Here is a 20,824-nt window from a genome sequence, read left to right as displayed (position 1 = left end):
CTGTCTTGATATTGACTTTTTTTTTTTTTTTTTTTTTGCGGTACGCGGGCCTCTCACTGCTGTGGCCTCTCCCGTTGCAGAGCACAGGCTCCAGATGTGCAGGCTCAGCAGCCATGGCTCATGGGCCTAGCCACTCCGCGGCATGTGGGATCCTCCCGGACCGGGGCACGAACCCACGTCTCCTGCATTGGCAGGCGGACTCTCAACCACTGTGCCACCAGGGAAACCCTTGATATTGACATTTTTAAAGAATACAGTCCAGTTATTTTACAGAAGTGTTTTCAGTTAGAGTTTGTCTAGTGATTTCTTAGGCTTAGGTTCAGATTATGAATCCCCTGCTGGCTTTCCTAGGTCATGTGCTCCTCCTGGGTGTCCCACCTGGAGGCACACACTCCCTGGCTGTCCCACACTGTGAGGTTCATGTTGGGGGCCTGGTCACAACGTTGTGCAGCGTCTCCACTGTATGATTACTATTTTTTTTCTCTTGCAACTAATAAGCAATCTGTGGGGAGCCATTTTGTAACCAGACAAATATTTTGTGTGTCATGAAACTTTTACTTATAGACTTAGAATCTATTGATGATCTTGCTTGAAATATACTATGATGTTGTAAAATGGTGATTTATTTTTCCTACTTCACCCCGCCTTCTGCGTTTAACAATTGGCTTATGCTACAAGAAAGCACTCTTTTCTCCCATGTTTACTAATTAATTTGTTCGCTTATTATCTATTGATTATCAGCATGAGCTCATAGATTCCCGTTTTTAGTCAATGAATTATAATAAGCCTTTACTGTCTTTAGTTCTTATGCTACTCAAAGTGTCCCAGATTCGGTAGTTTGAGCATCATAATAAATGAGTAAAGGCTATGATTCCTGTGCCTTTTTGGTCTGCTTCTATTACTATTTTGAACACATCCTTACTTTCTGGCCTCACAAGATATTCCAGGCTATCTTGTACTTTCCCTACCTTTGGAGTTTCTCCTTACACATGCATGGCTTAGAGTTCAGTAACAGATTCAATGCAGTCTTGTACAGATTTGTGGTGCCTTTTTCCTGAGATCTTTGTTTTTTTTTGAAAAAAACCCCAAACAAACCCAGATACACATATGCTTTATTTTCCCTTATTACTTACACCAAAAGTAGTATATTACATATACTCATGTGCCTTTTGCTCTTTTCACTTTAAAATATATCATGGAAATGATGCCGTATCAGCTTATAGAAAACTTCAGTGGGTCTTCTTCTACACTTCATCCAATGTTCTGGTACTTTGTCCCATAATTCCAGCCACTTCAGCTTCCATGATCTCTGTCTCTTCAATTCAGCATGACGGCCCTGCTTTGCTTAGGCTTCCCATCAGCACGATGGTCTGAAAGAGGCATGATAGCAGGACTCATCTCATCTGTTTCCCTTTTTTAGGGGTCACATGCCTTGTACCTATTACCCAATGTCCTAAAACAGTTGATTCATACACTGTGTTCAGGTTTCTGGTTGTTTATGGTGGGAGTTCAAGTCCATCCCCAGGTAACTCAGCACGGGGAATGTGCCCAGGAAGAAATTTTGCACATACAACAGATTTTGCTCAACCGAATGAGGGTTCCTTCTTCCAAACGAGCGCTTTTTTGGACATATCCAGAATGCTGGGGAAAATATTTCTAAAAACTTTCACATATTCTCTAACAACTTTAATATTATGCATTGCGTTAAGACCAGTCTTAGCTCAGATTCCTAACCTCTACTTGCCTTGTCCTTCCCGATCTGAATTTAACTGCCTAGCGTTTGTGGCCCTTATCCCCATTTCCTGATGCCTGTCCTATTTCACCGGTCCTGATTTCTCTTTTAGCTCTGGTCTCTGCCCTGCTTAGCTTTTGAGGTTTCCTGTTCAGATCAGGGTTTCTCTATACTGTAGCACTTTTAGACTATCTTGCACTTATTAACTCATTTCAACCTTCTAATAAGCTCATGGGGCAGACATTGCTGTCTCCCTCGCTTTACAGATGAGGGGGCCGAGGTACAGGGAGGTTGGTAAGTTGCCTATGATCACACAACCTGAAAGTGGCAGAGCTGGCCTCCAAACCCAGGTAGTTCTCCTCCAGAATTCATGCTGTCGACCGTGAATTACATGGTTGAGAGCATGAATTCTTTACATCATCTCTCAGGCCCATAGGCATAGTGCTAGGCCCTGGGCTTTGGAGTGAAATGGACCTGCTTTAAATTTTAGTTTTGTTATTTAGCAGTTATGTAACTTTGGACACATATCTTAGGCTCACTCAGCAAGCTTTAAGTTCCACATTCATAAATCAGAGAAGATAACAGCTTCTAACATAGAGTATTGTAGACAGGTTGAAATTATATATTTTATAATGATATATAATGATGTATATATATGTAATTATACCATTATACAGTGATCTATAACTATCATTAGTAAAATGCTTGGCAACAGTGTGCTCTTAATAAGATGCAGCTCTCATTACCTCAGAGTCACAGATTAAATCTGATTCTTAACTTCGTGGTTCTGTAATTACTACCCTCCACCCCTAAACATACACAAAGGCCCCAGTTTAGGTATTGCTACGCTTCATGCCAACACCTATCTCATTGTCTGGCACCAGCTGGGCACCCCATAAACACTTGGTGAACGTATTAATGAAGAGACAGATGAGTGAGTTAGTGCTGGCCATGCAGTCAGATGACGAGAGCTTTCTCATGGTTGACATCCGTGGCCATCCGGCTGGGTGTCAGCAGATGGGTGAACCTGGTCCTCTCAGAGAACGAGCAGGCAGGAGAGTGAGACCTCGTGCTATTGACAATGCACTCACTGTCTTTCACGGTGAAAGGACTTACCCAAGCTCTTGTTTACTCTGTTGGGTTGGATGTCCTCCAAGCAGTGATCACACAGGCATCTCAGCCAGTGTTTGGGGTTTGTTTTCTCCCCATGAGACACAATCGCTGTGGACTCAGTTTGCTAGCTTCGGTGTTAGACAGTCTTCAAAGTCGCAAGGGAAATCCCAGCTCCATTTTTCTTCCAAGGACTTTCTGGGCCCCTGCCATGGTCCTTGAAGGCCGTTTCTCAAATATTCATTTGGCCGCTTCTTGCTTTTCACTGCACATAAAATCGCTAGAAGTAGGAGTTCACATAGCTGGGTTAGAACACTATTCTGCTACCCACTGGCTGTGTGAACTTGGGTGAGTTCCTGAAGTGCTCTGCGCCTCTGTTCCCCTCATCTGTGAGATAGAGGTTGTAAAGATCAAGCAATTTACACGTGCAGTGTTTAGCACAATACCTGGCTGTATTAGTCAGGGTTCTCCAGAGAAGTAAAGCCAATAGGATATGTACATTATATAGAAAGAGACTTGTTATGAGGGACTGGCTCATGTGATATGAAGGCTGAGAAGTCCCTCGGTCTGCTATCTGCAAGCTGGAGGTCCAGGGAAGCTGCTGGTGTCATTCCAGTCCTAACCCAAGTCCTAAAAATGGATGTCCAGCTCAAGCAGAGATCACATTCATCCTTCCTCTGACTGATTGGTCTATTGGGTTGGGTTGGTAACATCTTATGGAAAAACCCAAATGCACTTTTTGGCCAACCCAATATTTAGGATTTGATTTAGGATCAAAGGATTAGATGACGCCCACCTGCACTGGTGAGGGAGATCTTCTTTACTCAGTCTACCCATTCAAATGCTAATCTCTTCTAGAAATAGACACATCTAGAAATAATGTTATACCAGCTATCTGGGCATCCCTTAGCCCAATCAAGTTGGCATATAAAATTAACCATCACATTGGCCATAAGTGATATTGAAGGTTAGAGTCCTTATGTCCCACTTTTTTAAGTGGGATGAGTTAGCAAGGATTTTTCCATTTAAATACTGAGGGCTCTGAGATTTTTATCTCCTTACAGGGGGTGCTGCTTAAGATGGCCTGTCCTGCCCTCCACTCCCAGAAAAGTCCCTGGCATTGACAGTCCTGCCTTGTTAGGGCCAAATGACCTACTCTTACTGTCCTGAATGTCTGAATTTTTAGCGACAACTCCTCAAATTCTGAAACATCCCCACTCACTCTCATCATCAAGTTATATCATGAGAAGCATTAGGACTTGCTGAGTCTTTGCTCTCTTGCAATTGTGGATATGGAAGCCTCTGGGGGAGAATTCTTGGACACAAAGAGAAGTATTCACCATGTCCCCAGCCTCCAACAAGAGGGTGTCCACTTTCTTACAAGAACCATTATTATCGTTATTATTGTTATTATCACTTATAGTAACAAACAGGTCCAATTCCCCCCTAAATACTTCAGAGCACTTTTTATAGGAACAAGGATATTCTCTATCAACACAAGTAAACTAACTTTGCTACAATGCTATAAATTATAGTCATTCAAATTTCGTCAATTGCCCTGATAATGTCCATCATGACTATCCTCCTCCCCCTACCATTGTGAGACCCCCATCCAAGGTTATGCATGGCCTTTAGCTGTCACTTCTTTAGCCTCCTTTAATCTGGAGGTTACACAGAGCCGATGATCAATCCCTTTGCTCTTTCCACTACAGCCCTCCTTCCTTGCTCTCAGTCATGGAGAAAAAACTCAAAGAAATAAATCCTCCTGTGCAGCACCCTTTTGGGTATTGCAGTGGGGCTGCTACTTAGGTGCTGGGTTAATGCCAGTGCCTATGAGGTGTGTGAATGACCAGGGCACTGGGTGCTAGAGCTAAGAAAAGTAAGTTATGGATTTGCCATATCTATTTGGGAACAAAGCCATATCTTAGCAGCTCATTTCTTTTGACTTGGCAGAAGGTATAGACTGCCACTGCCAGCGACAGCCATGCCAAAGCCAGGTTTTAAAAATCTCTCCCTCTCTCTCAACTTCTTCCCCTCCCTCGTCCCTCCCTTCCTTTTTAAAAAAGTGATCTGAGCTCAAAAATCATCTTATAAATATTTTAACTGAATAACAAAACCAAGTGATTCTCTGAAATGAGCTCATAGTTGGGCTGGTTCCACCAGTCAGGGCCTGTTTTCAACAACTGCCGAACCCAGGCTTCCTCATTTTTGGTAGCTGGTATCAAGCATATTAAAATGCACATACAAACATGTAGGTTTTAAAAACTTTATTTGATTATTTACTTCCATCCTCCAGTTCCTCTCCTTGTTTAAAGAATTGAGGTAACATTAGTTTATAACATTATATAAGTTTCATATTTTAACTTCTGTATACACTACTGCATGTTCACCACCAAAAGTTTATTTTCCATCTGTCACCATAGAGTTGACCCAGTTGACCCCCTTTAACCATTTCTCTATCCCCCCACCTCTCATCCTTTCTGATAATCACTACCCTGTTCTCTGTATCTTTGTGTTTGTTTTGTTTGGTTATTTATTTATTTATTGCACATATGAATGAAAGCATTCAATGTTTTTCTTCTCCGTCCAACTTATTTCACTTAGCACAACACCCTCAAGGTCCATGTTGTTATAAAAGGCAAGATTTCATGTGTTTTATGGCTGAGTAGTATTCCATCGTATATATATTCCACATCTTCTTTATCCACTCGTCTGTCGATAGGCACTAAGATTGTTTCCATATCTTGGCTGTTGTAAATGATGTAGTGATGAAAGTAGGGGTGCATATATCTGTGTTAATTAGTGTTTTTGTATTCTTCAGATAAATACCCAGAAGTGGAGTAGCTGGATCATATGGTACTTCTACTTAATTTTTTGAGGATCTCCATACTGTTTTCCATAGTAGCTGTACCAATTTACAATCTCACTAACAATGCACAAGGATTCTCTTTTCTCCACATCTTCTCCAACATTTGTTATCTCTTGCTTTTTTGTTAATAGCTATTTTAGTGGGGATGAAGTGATAGCTCACTGTGGTTTTCACTTTCATTTCCTTAATAATTAGTGCTATTGAACAACTTTTCATGTGCTTGTTGGTCATCTACATGTCTTCTTTGGAAAAATGTCTATCCAGATCCTCTGCCCATTTTTAAATCATGTTGTTCATTTTTTGCTGTTGTTTAAGTTCTTTATATATTTTAGATATTAACCTTTCATTGAATATATGATTTGCAAATATCTTCTCTCATTCAGTAGGTTGTCTTTCCATTTTGTTGATGTTTTCCTTTGCTGTGCAGAGGCTTTTCAGCTTGATGTAGTCCCACTTGTTTATTTTTGCTTTTGTTTCTCTTGCCGGAGGACACATATCCAGAAAGATATTGTTAAGATCAATACCAAAGAGCATACCACATATGTTTTCTTCTAGTAGTTTATGGTTTCAGGTCATACATTCAAGCCTTTAATCCATTTTGAGTTGATTTTGGTGTATGGTGTAAGAGAGTGGGCTAGTTTCATTCTTTTGCATGTAGCAGTCCAGTTTTCCCAATTTATTGAAGAGACTATCCTTGTACATTCTTTATTCCTTTGTGGTAAATTAGTTGTCCATATATGTGTGGGTTTATTTCTGGGCTCTTTGATTATGTTCTATTGATCTATGTGTCTGTTTTCCTGCCAATACCATGCTGTTTTGATTACTATAGCTTTGTAGTATAATTTGAAATCAGGGAGTGTGATACCTCCAGCTTTGTCCTTTTTCTCAGGATTGCTTTGGGCTATTCGAGGTCTTTTCTGGTTTCATATAAATTTAGGATTTTTGGTTCTATTTCTGTGGAAATTGTCATTGGGGTTTTGATAGGGATTGTGTTGAATCTGTATATTGCTTTAAATAATATGGACATTTTTACAATGTTAAGTCTTCCAATCCATGAGCACAGAATATCTTTCCATTCCTCTGTGTCTTCTTCAATTTCTTTAAACAGTGTTTCATAGTTTTTAGCATATAGGTCTTTTGCCTCCTTGGTTAAATTTATGCCTAGACATTTTATTCTTTGTTGCAATTGTAAATGGGATTGCTTTCTTAATTTCTCTTGCCATTAGTGCATTGTTAGTGTACAGAAGTGCAATAGATTTTTGCATATTGATTTTGTATTTTGACAATTTACTGTATTTATTATTTCTAACAGTTTTTTTTGTGGAGTCTTTAGGGTTTTCTGTATATAAAATCATGTCATCTACAAATAGTGACAGTTTTACTTCTTTCTTTCCAGTTTCGATGCCCTTTATTTCTATTTCTTGCCTAATTGCTCTGACTAGAACTTCCAATACTATGTTGAATAAGCGTGGCAAGAGTGGGCATCCTTGTCTTGTTCCTCATCTTATAGGAAAACCTTGCAGTTTTTCACCATTGAGCATGATGTTATCTGTGGGTTTGTCATATATGACCTTCATTATTTTGAGGTATGTTCCGTCTATACTGATTTGATTGAGCATTTTTATCAAAAATGGGTATTGAATCTTGTCAAATTCTTCTTCTGAATCTATTGAGATGATCATATGGTTTTGCCTTTCATTTTATTAATGTAATGTATTATGTTGATTGATTTGTGGATGTTGAACCATCCTTACATCCCTGGAATAAATCCCACTTGATTCTGTATGATTCTTTTAATGTGTTGCTGTATTCAGTTTGCTAATATTCTGTTGAGGATTTTTGCATCTATGTTCATGAGAGATATTGGCCTGTAATTTTTTTGTGCATGTTGTACTTAAGTCCATCTGGTTTAATGTTTCATTTAAGGCTGCTGTTTTCTTGTTGACTTTCTTTCTGGATGATCTGTCCATTGATGTAAGTTGGGTGTTAAAGTCCCCTACTATTATTGTGTTGCTGTCAATTTCTCCCTTTAAGTCTGTTAATAATTGCTTTATATATTTTGGTGCTCCTATGTTGGTGCATATATATTAATAACTATATTAATAACTGATATCTTCTTATGAATTGTCCCCTTTATCATTATATAATGTCCATCTCGTCTCTTGTCACCTTTTTTAGCTTGAAGTCTGTTTGTCTGATATGAGTATGGCTACACCTACTTTCTTTTGGCTGCCATTTGCTTGGAGTATCATCTTCTATCCCTTCACTTTGAGTGTGTGTTTATCTTTAGAGCTGAGGTGAATCTCCTGGAGGTTGCATACAGTTGGCTCTTGTTTCATTAATCCATTCAGCCACTCTGTCTTTTGATTGGTGAATTCAAAGCATTTATATTTAGGGTGATTATTGCTAAATGAGAGCTTAGTATGGCCATTTTATCTTTTGTTTTCTGGTTGCTCTATATCTCCATTGTTTCTTTTTTTTTTAATAAATAAATAAAATTATTTATTTATGGCTGTGTTGTGTCTTTGTTGTTGCACACAGGCTTTCTCTAGTTGTGGTGAGCAGGGGCTACTCTTCATTGCAGTGTGTGGGTTTCTCATTGCAGTGGCTTCTCTTGTTGGGGAGCACAGGCTCTAGGTGCATAGGCTTCACTGGTTGTGGCACACAGACTCAGTAGTTATGGCTCGCAGGCTTTAGAGCGCAGGCTCAGTAGTTGTGGTGCACGGGCTTAGTTGCTCTGCGGCACATGGGATCTTCCTGGACCAGGGCTCGAACCCGTGTCCCCTGCATTGGCAGGAAGATTCTTAACCACTGCGCCACCAGGGAAGTCCCCTGCATTGTTTCTTTTTCCTGTGTTTCTGTTTGCCATTTTTCTTTGGTATTTTTCTATGATGTTTTTCTCAGTTTCCCCTTTTTTATGTTTCATGTCTGTGCCCTAGTTTTATGTTTTGTGGTTACCATGAGGTTTGTATAAAATGCCTCATAGATAAATAGTCCTTTTTCTGCTGATAACATCTTATCTTCATTTGTCTATATGGGTTCCATCCTTTTCCTCTTCTTTTTTTATGTTTTTATTGTCTCAAATTATCCCTTTTTATGTTGTGAGTTTGTTAGCAAATTGAAGTAGCTATAGCTATTTTTACTGCTTTTCCGCTTTTAACCTTTATGCTATAATTTAGTGCTTAATAACTATTCTTACATGGAGTTGCAATTTTCTGATTCTATGTATCACATTACTCAAAGTTTTGTGTACCTTTGCCTTTTTGTTTCAAGTAGAAGAGCTCCTTTCAACATTTCTTATAAGGCAGGTCTGGTGGTGAACTCTCTCAACTTTCACTTGTTAGGGAGATCTCTTATTTCTCCTTCATATGTGAAGGATAACTTTGCTGGATAGAGTATTCTTGGCTGGCACTGTTTATCTTTCAATATTCTGAGCATGTCATTCCACTCCTTCCTGGCCTGTAGAGTTTCTACTGAGAAATCTGCTGATAGCCTAATGGGGGTTCCTGGGTTACCATGTTTATTTTTTCCCCCCTGGTTACCTTTAAAATTCTTTCTTTGTCATTGACTTTTGACAGTTTTAATATAATGTGTCTTACATTGAGGTAATTAGGTGTTCTCTTAACTTCATGGGCTTGTATATCCAGTTCCTACCTTGAGTTTGGGAAATTCTCAGCTATTATTCCTTTCTTTCTTGGCCAAGCCACGCAGCTTGCATGATCTCAGTTCCCCGACCAGGGATTGAACCTGGGTCACGGTAGTGAAAGTGCTGAATCCTAACCACTATTACTTCTTTAAATAAACTTTCTGCTCCCTTCTCCCTCTCTTCTTCTGCTGGGATACCCATTTTCCTTATCTTGCCCTCCCTAATGGAGTCAGATACTTCTCTTAGAATTTCTTCTTCTTCTTCTTCTTTTTTTAGATCTTAGTTCTTTCTTCTCTTCTACCTGTATCATATCTTTGAGCTTGCTAATTCTTTCTTCCATACTGTCTGCTCTATTTGCAATGCTTTCTAATGCATTCTTCATCTAATTTATTGAATTCTTCCGCTGCAGAATTTCTGTTTGATTCTTTTTTAGAATTTCAGTCTCTTTGGTAAACTATTCCTTCTGTAAACTATTCCTTCTGTTCATTAATTTTATTCCTGAGTTCACTGAACTGCCTTTCTGAGTTTTCTTGTAGCTTGCTGAGTTTCTTCATGGCAGCTCTTTTGAATTCTTTATCAGTTAAATCAAAACATTCCACGACTTTAAATTTGGTTTCTAGAGAACTGTCATTTTCTTTTTGTGACATCACATCACTGTTGATTTTCATGGTGCTTGAGGAGTTGCTGCGGTTGCTGCCATCCCAGTCTGGGTACCTCCATCATGTCCAGGGTTGCCTGGTTCCTGCCCTCCACCGCCGTTGGGGGCGCGGTGGAGAGCAGCAGGGGTTGCAGGTTGCTGCGTTCACCAGCACCACTGCTGTGGGTGATGGCGGCTGGAGTTGTGTGTGCCACCTCCCCTGGTACTGCATGTAAGTTTTTTGAAAGTCTTTTTATAATTATGCGTTTGAAATTCCTTATTTACTTTAGGATTGCTTGTAATATCTTGGAAATCTTTGTGCCGTCTCTGGAAGTCTTGTGATGTGAGAAATTCTAACCTTAAATTGTTTTCAAACTGTAATGAAAATTTCCACAAATAATAAAAACAAAAATGAATCAAGTTGGTTTCAAGTTGGTTTAACAAAGTCAATACATTGCATCTTACAGATATTTAAAATTTTTTTCTTTTTGGTTTTGCATACTCCCTGCAGTATTTTAGAATCACTGCATTCTTCTTGTTTCACAGGATTCAAATGTCTTTATAGTTTCCTAAAAGGCTTGGGGGCCTCAGGCACTGTACCTATGGGCCTAAGGGTTCAACCTGAACCCTGGCCTAGAATAAAGTTAACATTTAACATTCTAACACTCATCAGACATAACTAAAACTGCGTGTGGGAAGTCTGTCTCTCCACTTGCCTGTGAACGATGTGCAGCAGGGCACCTGCCTGTTTTGCTCAGTGTTGACCTAGAACGGGGCCAGCACCACATCCATCCATCCATCCATCCATCCACCCACCAATTCATCCATCCATCCATCCATCCATCCACCCACCAATTCATCCATCCATCCATCCAACAAAATGTTTATTGGGTACCTACTGCTGAATAATGACTAATGATGCTAATCCCTTTTGGAAATCTGGCGGGCGTAGTGGTAATTTGCACCATAAAATGTTTATTTAGCATCCAAATATGTGACTGTCTTTTAATATAGACATTTTGCCTTATAAATCACACAATTCACTTGTTTACATTTTTAAGGGATTGACATATACACACTACTATGTATAAAATAGATAACTAATAAGAACCTACTGTATAGCACAGGGAACTGTGCTCAATACTCTGTAATAACCTATATGGGAAAGGAATCTAAAAAAAGAGTGGAGAAATGTATAACTGCTTCACTTTGCTGTACAGCAGAAACTAACACAACATCGTAAATCAACTGTACTCCAATAAAAATTAATTTAAAAAAAAGTTTTATGAAGGAAAAATCTAAGTCTTGAATAAAGTCCGTCACAGCCCAAGTGTGGGACCTTGTTGATGTAGGGTGGAGTCTAAATTAAGTTAAGCAGTGAGACGGTTGGGCTCCATTCCTAACTCAACCATTGAGCTTAGCAGCCTGGAGCAAATGATTTAACTTCTTCAGCTGGTAGTTTTTTCACCTGTAAAATGTGTATAATAGCAACTGCTTTACCGGCCTCCTGGGGCTTCTGGAGGAGGGGGGGTTCATGAGATCATGAATATGTGTTTTATGAACCGTGAAGAGCAATATATAGTTGTAAGAAAATATAATTATGAAAGTGATGACCAGGGCTGTTATGAGAAGGGAGCAAAAGAGGTGTTAAATTGTAAAGGATTCTATAAAATCCAGATATTAAATTATGAAAATTAATGAATAGACTCAAAGAAAGGGAAGGCTTTATTTTAAGGAATAAAGAGTGATAGAGACATAACCCTTTCCCCCATTTCAATAAATGTGCAGAATGACCTGTATGTGGGAGTACAAAATCAGGACAGCGTTTGTGACTTAACAGCCTTCCTATAATCTCCTAAAGCAAATATTTAGATTCCAGATTCGATGATGCCGTGGAGCTGTTACTCCTAGAAGAATTTGCACCACAATTCACAGAGACTGGAGATGCTCGCACTTTCTCCTGTTTTGGAAACTCAGTGATGCCGATCTGTTTGCAGAGTTGTTCTGTTCATGTAGACATTTAGGTGGAATCTCAGCCCCATTTGCTCATGCCCTCAGAGGGAAGTGATGGTTTCCCGCTACCTTGCTCGGCAGAGAGGCTCCTTTCTGGGTTTACTGGCTGAGTGGTACTTTGATCACAAACAGGGTCGAGGAACCACATATAGTCAGATCAGCATCCTGACAGGACTGGCACCCAAGTCTCTGCCTCAGTTCATTGCTCATACTGAGCACCCACTAGTTCAATGTAGGAGTTGGGAGGGGAGATGCGGTAGAAGAAGGTGAGATTAAATCAATGAAGTAAATAATCCAAGCACCTCTAAAATAGGGTCAGATGGCCACACATGGTCCTTTGCCATTGCTCAGGGCGTCTTGTGCGCTCAAGCACTCCAGAGAAGAGAGTGGGTTCCTTCATAGTTTCAGAGCTAATATTTCCCCCACCCCGGCCCACTGTTCTCAATTTCCCCTCTTTTCTCTTGGACAAGGGTCCTCTTTAGCTTCACCCTCCCTTCCCCAAAGCCCCCTGCTCTGAATTCTCAGTGTAGCTTTGTGAGTGAGCTTTGCTCCATTAAAATGAATCGGAGTGTGGTTTTTTCCTTCAAAATCTTTAAAAACCATTTTACTTTAAAACATTCATTGGTACTCTGACTTATTGAATCCAACCAATTATTGGCTTTTTGCTTATTCACGAAGGTTGTTTGAAGTAATGATGTGTGTGCACTGAGTTTCCTGGTTCTGGACTAATTGGCCAGGACCCAGCGTTCTGCAGAGGGTCAGGTCCATGACACGGGCCGGGCCTCACCCTTCTCATGCTATTTGGATGGTGGTCAAGTGGCTAAGCCAGCGAGTCACAGCCCCGGTTGCCCAGCAGGAGTCAAGAAGTCTGGGACTGACTGAGGCCCCTAGGGCCGGCTTGTTTATGTGGGTGAGAGGAGGGGCCTCCCACCCAGCAGCATTCAGCGGGCTTCATTGGCATTTTCAAGGCACAGCATTGCCTGTAAGTCATTGTCATATCCTTAGGCTACCTGGCACCACTCCACTGGGATGTTGGCAAAGGGAAGAGAGTGAGGGGTGGACAAGTAAAAACATGGTACCATGGTACAAAGAGGAAAAGCAAGAGTACAAACTTGAAGGCAGGATTTCACCACCATCAGCGTCAGTAGTGTCTTGATCACCACTGAGTGCTTGGGACACTTTGCACATTGTACATTTTTCATTTCAAGATTCTGTCTTTGGAGGTTTCTCTGGGCAAAAGCAAAAAATGTGGAAGGGACAAAATGAAAAACAAATACACAAAGCGGCCTATTAGTATGTGAGAAATAGTCGTAAGTTGAATACACCACTAGGGGGCGACCCAAGAATGAGCAAACAGCCCAGTTGGCCAGGGAAAGTTCACTTGGGGAGAGAGGATTTTTTTTAGTATGTTTTTCAAAGCTTGAAGAAATCTGAGATCGTTTAGTATGAATCTGCAGACCAAGGTTGTATTTCAAACTGTCATTTATTTTGGGAGGTTCTTTTTTGAGCTAGAGAGAAAGGTCTTCCTAAATGGTCAGAAACATTTATTAAATAAGAGTGGTTCAGAATCATGTTATCGGGGATATATGTATATGTATAGCTGATTTACTTTGTTATACAGCAGAAACTAACACACCATTGTAAAGCAATTATACTCCAATAAAGATGCTAAAAAAAAAAAAGGAAAGAATCACGTTATCATCACAAACAACAGAATTAGAATCACAGTGTATCTTAAAAATTTGAATCTCTTCTCTGAGGCATTTCAGAAACTTCTGAATGTTGGACATTTTAAATAGATTTTAATGAAAGCTATACATATAATTTGACAAGCATGTAAAAATAACTTAGAATACTTCATTCGCATATAAAATGAATGGAATCATGCATGATTTGTATTACACTTTTACTGTTGTTACACGTTCTTAGGTATGTAATGCAGCTTTGCAGATACATGCATTTATCCTTTTTCTAGTGCATCTTCTTTCCAGATAACTCAGTATATGCTAACCAGTTGCTCATGGGGACTAAATTGATGCTTCATCAAAGATCAAACATCTTTTGCTCTGTGCTGCATTCCCTGAAGCCTCCTCCCCCAACCAGGGAGGTATGCTAAGTTGATACATTCCCAGTAGTTCCATGACACCTTGCTATAAGTAGAACAAGAGCGTGAGCTCTGGAGGCAGACTGCTAGGATATGAATCCCAATTTTAAATGTTTTTTTTTGTCAAGTTAACTTCTCTGTGCCTGGATTTTCCCATCTCTGAAATGGAGATAAAATCAATGCCTCTTTCATAGGTTTGTAGTGGAAAGTAAATGAATTAATCTATGTGAAACACTTAGAAAAGTGTGTACACATAGGAGGTATTCAATAAATGCTTGTTGATTTCATGAATGAATGGCCTGATACTTGCCTCAATCCAATATAAATTCTTTATAAGAGCAAATTCATGGGGAAATTGTAAGATCCTTGGATGGGTTTTCACTGGCTATAAAAAGTCAACAAGCCGATGGCAAACAGGAGAGTTGAACGGTGAATACCCTCTACAAAAGAAACTCTAATTGATGTTCAGGTCTACCACAGAAGCCTCTTTGTCTCACCTCTACAACATGGTGACAATCAGTGAGCCAGAAATATAGGGCACTTTAATAAAAGTATAGAGTTTGTTTTAAAAATGCTGGCCAGCCACTTAGAAAAGTTTGATCTGCAATCACAGGATTTCTTACTTTGTTTTTTATCTTTTCAATTGTAACCATCTAAAGAGCTTAAAATTTGCCAAAGCACCAGCTTGACTCTCTAGGCAGATTGATAACATTTCAAAAGATAAGGTTTTTAAAATGGCATCTAAAACAAACACTATGTAAAAGGGTTATGGAGCTCCAGAGTCAAGAAAAACATAATTCAATACACTATAAATTAAAAAGAAAATGTCTAGGGAAACAGAGCTCACAGTAAGAAAGTCATAAAAAAAAAAATCAAATCAAAGGCTCTTTCTTACTCCGAAGAGCTATATTTTCAACAAAAATGAGCCATTTGAAAAAATATGGACTGAAAAGAAATCTGATTACAATGTTCATGTCTGGATGTATAGACTCAAGTGTAATCATAATTATGTTTTATCCTTTCACACAGTGAGTATTACAAATAACTGGATTTCAAGTCAAATTATTTTTTATGAGTGATTCTCCATAACATTTTACCATTTTAAGTCCTCAGATGAATGCAAATGAAGAGAATGTGGGACATTAAACAACTTGAAGAACTTAATGAGGCATAAAGAAGCTGATCAAAAAAAGGGGGGGAACTGAATGAATTCTTCCTGATATTATGTTAGAGTCAATCAACAAACACATTTTCCCCATGAGGATAGAAAAAAAAATGGTGATCCTCTAAATCTGGTCTAGCAAACATCCTGGAGTGATTAAATGTGTCAATGCTAAAGGACAATGTCCTTATGTCCATATATAAGCTGAGCTCTGGAGCTCAGCTTAAAATTGGGATTCATATCCTAGCAGTCTGCCTCCAGAGCTCACTTATAAAGCTCACTTATAAGCGAGGCTTATCCATGGAAGATATTAGTCATGCCTGAGTTATACTGGTTTACCAAACATGGCATTTTCCATCAGGAAACTGGATGCAGAGCAGTATTAAAAAATCCCAGAAAAGAAAGGCACTAACCAGGCAGGACGATCTAACTAAAAGATTTATTAAAATGTGAGAGGAACATTCAATTCGTTCAATTTACAAAGTGGCAATTCCATTTCTCTGACACCAAGATATTCTTGTAGACAGGGTAGTGACTGAGCCTTACCTCTCTGGGGAGTAGAGCAAGAGTCAGGACTACAGTGACCTCAAAAGGAGAAGACACAGGAACACCTTGAGCACAGGGATGTGTCTCATCTGTCTCTGCAACTCCAGTGTCAGCACAGTGAATGGCACCAAGAAGGGCTTCTTGCTGAATGAATAATTGAATGGCTGAATAATTGAAGAGATGGGGGAAGGGCCAGCCACTGGTCTAAGTGTGGGATACAACAGACAAAAATCCCTGTCTTCACAAAATTATATTCTAGTAGTGGGGGACAAACAAGAGAAATTAATATAGAGTATGTGAGATATTGATTAGTGCTAAGCAGAGACGTTAAAGCAGGGAAGGGAAGTCAGACCTGTCTGAGGCGGGGGCTGCGGAGAGTTGACCTTTCAGAGAAGACAGTCAGGGGAGGCCTTCCTGAGAAGACAGCTCAGTTGATGGCAAGGCTGAGCTGCGGTTCCCAAGGCTGCTACTCCGGTTCCACTCACGCGCTCTGTTTATTTCATTTTCCGAGATTCTCCTCATTCTCTCCAATGCAAACACCTCAGTCTTGCTTCACTGGATTGGAACTCGACCTTCTCAGACCTGTCCTCACCCTTTATGAAAGAGCGTGTCTTAGTCCTTTTAAAGTCTGAAGATGAGAGACAGTGATAAATCAAGACTAAGAGAGCACTTGGTATTTTTACACACTTGATACACACACACACACACCCCCCCCACACCGAAGAGTCACGCTGCGCTTTCTATCCTCAGAGAACATCAGGCTGGGCAGAAGGGGATGGCCGTGGGCCTCCCTGAGCCCCTGTTTTTGTTGCCCTTGGACTCCCCCAGGGAGCGCGTGGCCCTGGATCCTTGCACTTCCTGAGGGCTCCACTGAGGATTCGGTTAGTCAGTCATCACAGGCAACGAGGAAGCAGAGCCTCTGCTCACGCAGTGGGGAGCACAGAACTGCACGAGGCGAGGTTCTGCTTGGAGGACCAGGTGGCTCCTTACTGGGCCCCTGCCTACCACCTCTTGCCTTGCCCACCAGCCAGAAGGACATTTCTGGGTACAACCTCTTCTTGTCCTGCCCCTTTGCCCTCCTCCCTCCCCCACTTGGCTTTGAACTTTTTTTCTCTTGGCTTCTGGGAGGCCACACTTTCCTGGTTTTCCTCTGCCCTCATTGGCGGCCTCTTCTCAGCCTCTTGGCTGCCTCTTCCTCCTCCTTTTCCTCTATGAGCCCCATCTCTAAATGATGGTGGACCAGGATCCCATCCTCGGCCCTCTCCTCAAGCCTCATTCCGCTCCTTCTCTCCCCAGGTGATACTCTCTCACTCTGTGGCTTTACGTGCCATCTACATGCCAATTCAAGATCTTTCTACTGAGCTTCACTGTCAGAGATCCTTACTTAACAATTCAAGCGCTCACTTGACATCACCACTTGGGTGTCCATTAGATATTTCAAACACAACATGACCAACACAAAATTCTTTTTTTTCTTTTTTTTTTTTTTACATCTTTATTGGAGGATAATTGCTTTACAATTCTGTGTGTTAGTTTCTTTTTTTTAACATCTTTATTGGGGTATAATTGCTTTACAATGGTGTGTTAGTTTCTGCTTTATAACAAAGTGAATTAGTTATACATATACATATGTTCCCATATCTCCTCCCTCTTGCGTCTCTCTCCCTCCCACCCTCCCTATCCCACCCCTCCAGGCGGTCACAAAGCACCGAGCTGATCTCCCTGTGCTATGTGGCTGCTTCCCACTAGCTATCTACCTTACGTTTGTTAGTGTGTATATGTCCATTCCTCTCTCTCGCTTTGTCACAGCTTACCCTTCCCCCTCCCCATATCCTCAAGTCCATTCTCTAGTAGGTCTGTGTCTTTATTCCTGTCTTACCCCTAGGTTCTTCATGACATTGTCTTTTTCTTAAATTCCATATATATGTGTTAGCGTACGGTATTTGTCTCTCTCTTTCTGACTTACTTCACTCTGTATGACAGACTCTAGGTCTATCCACCTCATTACAAATAGCTCAATCTCGTTTCTTTTTATGGCTGAGTAATATTTCATTGTATATATGTGCCACATCTTCTTTATCCATTCATCCGATGATGGACACTTAGGTTGCTTCCATGTCCTGGCTATTGTAAATAGAGCTGCAATGAACATTTTGGTACATGACTCTTTTTGAATTATGGTTTTCTCAGGGTATGTGCCCAGCAGTGGGATTGCTGGGTCGTATGGTAGTTCTATTTGTAGTTCTTTAAGGAACCACCATACTGTTCTCCATGGTGGCTGTACCAATTCACATTCCCACCAGCAGAACACAAAATTCTTGATCCCAAACCTGATCCTCTTTCCCATCTCAGCAAATGGCACCTGGAATCTACCTGGATGCTCAGCCCCCAAACCTAAGTGTCATTCTTTTTCTTAAAAAAATTCACATATAATTGACATATAACATTATATTAGTTTCAGATGTAAAATATAATGATTGACTATTTCTATATATTGTGAAACGATCATCACAATAATTCTAGTTAATATCCGTCACATACATAGTTACAAAAATTTCTTCCTGTGATAAAAATTTTTAAGATCTACTCTTGGAAACTTTCAAATATATAATATAGTATTATTAACTATAGTCACCATATTCCTCATAACATCCCTATGACTTATTTATTTTAGAGTGGAAGTTTATACTTTTTAACCCTTTCACCCATTTCACCTCCTGAACAGACCAAATTTGATCCTGCCAGGGGCCCTTGCACTCCAGCTCCCTCAGCCTAGAATATTTTCTCCCCAGATCTTCAATGGGCAGCTAGCTCACAGTTGGGTATAGCAAGCCTGTGAGTTTCTCATGGGTAATGCCAGCCTGGAAGACTATGGCTGGACTTGGGATATTTGGCTGGTTAACCACTTGAGAGGCCTGTCTTCCAGGTAAGAGTGTGCCGGCAGCAGGAGGCAGAGGGTTACATCACCAGAGGGAAGAGCTAAGGAGGATGAAAGAGCTGGTATTATCTAAGAAGCAGCAACCACTGAGGAGCGGACCCAGATGTTTGCCCTTTTCCTCTTCTTCTGTTCTACCCCAGCCCCCTGGAGGAGTAGGAGCCCAGAGAGAGAGGATATTTAAATCAGAGAGGAGGGTTTTAAGTTTTAAATTGAGGGCTTCCCTGGTGGCGCAGTGGTTGGGAGTCCGCCTGCCGATGCAGGGGACACGGGTTCATGCCCCGGTCCGGCAAGATCCCACGTGCCGCGGAGCAGCTGGGCCCGTGAGCCATGGCCGCTGAGCCTGTGCGTCTGGAGCCAGTGCTCCACAACGGGAGAGGCCGCAACAGTGAGAGGCCCGCGTACCGCAAAAAAACCACAATAAATTGAAGTGCATTGAGATTTATTCACCAAAAGGAAGCAGGCAACTATGGAATCAGTCGGCCCAACTCCAAGGCCGTCGTCCCCCTCAACACCAGTCTGTTGCCCTAGCTCTCAGTCTTATTTACTCTTGTTCTGGAAGCTGGTTTATTCCCTTCTCTGGGGAAACAGAAGACTATAAACAGAGGGGTTGTTCATCTGCTAGAAATGGTTTGTGTTTACCACCTAGGGACTCTAGACCCCATCCCACTGGAAGGATTTTTAAATGCCCTTCCCCTATCAGAGGCCCTCAGAATGCTGATCTAGGCAAAGAAGGCGTGTAGCCCCACTGTGTTCCTAGGTTCATGAAGATGCTGTCGGTCCGCATTCCATACAGTGCTTTGCAGGGCTTACCAGTTTAAGTGGCCAGACATGCTGGATTTCCCAGTACCTACCGGTGGTGTGCCTGCTGCCCTTGCCTCATTATTAATAGAATTCCCTTTCAGTCAGTCTCAAAAAAGTATGATAAATTGAATGGCCACTCTACCAAATATTCATAAAAATCAGTTGAGGGAGGCAATTTCAAGGCACCCTTGAGCTGATTCAAAGAAAAAGGACAGACATGAGCAGTAAATCTCAGAGAAAGCAGGAGGGAAAGCCAGGCTAGTGCAGGCACGGTCCACTAGCCTCCTTGGCCGCGAGCTCTGACCAGCCGTGAGAGAGGAAATGCTCAGGACTGCTGTCCAAATTGTTTCGGACACTGGATGACTGCCACTTACCCTTCAGCTAGCACAGGGCGGAAAGACCGGAGTCTTTATCCCAGTGTAGGCTTGTCATCCTTCACTAGTTCGAAACTAAAGACCCCCGGAGGTGTTAGAGAGACATCATTAAACATTGACCCAGGTGTCATCGCGGGCTTGCCCTCCCACTGAGCAGGTAGAATGAGTGAAGAGCATGATCTTGGGGTTCCGCTTTACTTAACAGGTTTTTTAACAAATCCATTTTCTGGTCCAAAAAGGGTAAAGAGAGAACACAGGTACAACTCTGCCACTGGCCAGTTCATATTTCTGTATCTCTTTTAGCCCTATTTCCCTTCCCCCCGCTTTTTTGGGACTGGCTCCTTTCTGAAATTCAAAACTTTGTAGTCTATGGAAAATATGTGTCCCCAGTTCTGCCACAACCTTCTGATTCTCAACAACAAATGATGTTTCAAGTTTACTGTCTCCTGTTTCACCTTCTGAACATTTCCAAATCTGGATGCGGGGTTCCGGTGAACCCAAAAGGCACCGGTACCTGACACCACTTGGGACTCATACTTTCTGCAGCGCCACCTAGACCAGAAGGCTGTTACAGCAATCCCCAAAATGTGTTCATTAGAACACTAAATCACTCGTAGGTATGATATGAGAAAACAAGGTTTCCGTGATCAAAGGTGCTTATTGAAATGCAGATTTTAAAACATGTCTCTTTATTACAGGACTTCTTAGAGCTTTTAATGTGCAAACATGCAAGTGAATCCCCAATAAAGAGAGGGAATATTGTGAGGCAACCCCCTCCGCCTTGATGAAGGTGCCATTTTTATTTTTGGTAGAAAATCTGGAAGGATAAGCGTTGAAGGCACACACTTCAGGAAACGTTGTTCTACTAGCCTTACTAGGAGTATGTCCTTAC

At 41.1% G+C, this 20,824-nt stretch overlaps 1 long non-coding RNA gene across 1 annotated transcript; it reads right to left on the bottom strand.

Moving 5' to 3' along the window:
- Positions 1-11,792: 11,792 nt before the first annotated feature.
- LOC137230710 (uncharacterized) lies at positions 11,793-17,479 on the bottom strand. Its single transcript, XR_010946226.1, has 3 exons — positions 16,172-17,479; positions 15,820-15,963; positions 11,793-13,675 (listed from the first exon to the last, which is right to left on the bottom strand). It is a non-coding gene; the product is annotated as an uncharacterized lncRNA (long non-coding RNA).
- Positions 17,480-20,824: the final 3,345 nt, after the last annotated feature.

The sequence above is a fragment of the Pseudorca crassidens genome, chromosome 9, assembly GCF_039906515.1.
Source record: "Pseudorca crassidens isolate mPseCra1 chromosome 9, mPseCra1.hap1, whole genome shotgun sequence".
Lineage (NCBI taxonomy): Eukaryota > Metazoa > Chordata > Mammalia > Artiodactyla > Delphinidae > Pseudorca > Pseudorca crassidens.
This window is presented reverse-complemented; position numbering and strand designations above follow the sequence as displayed.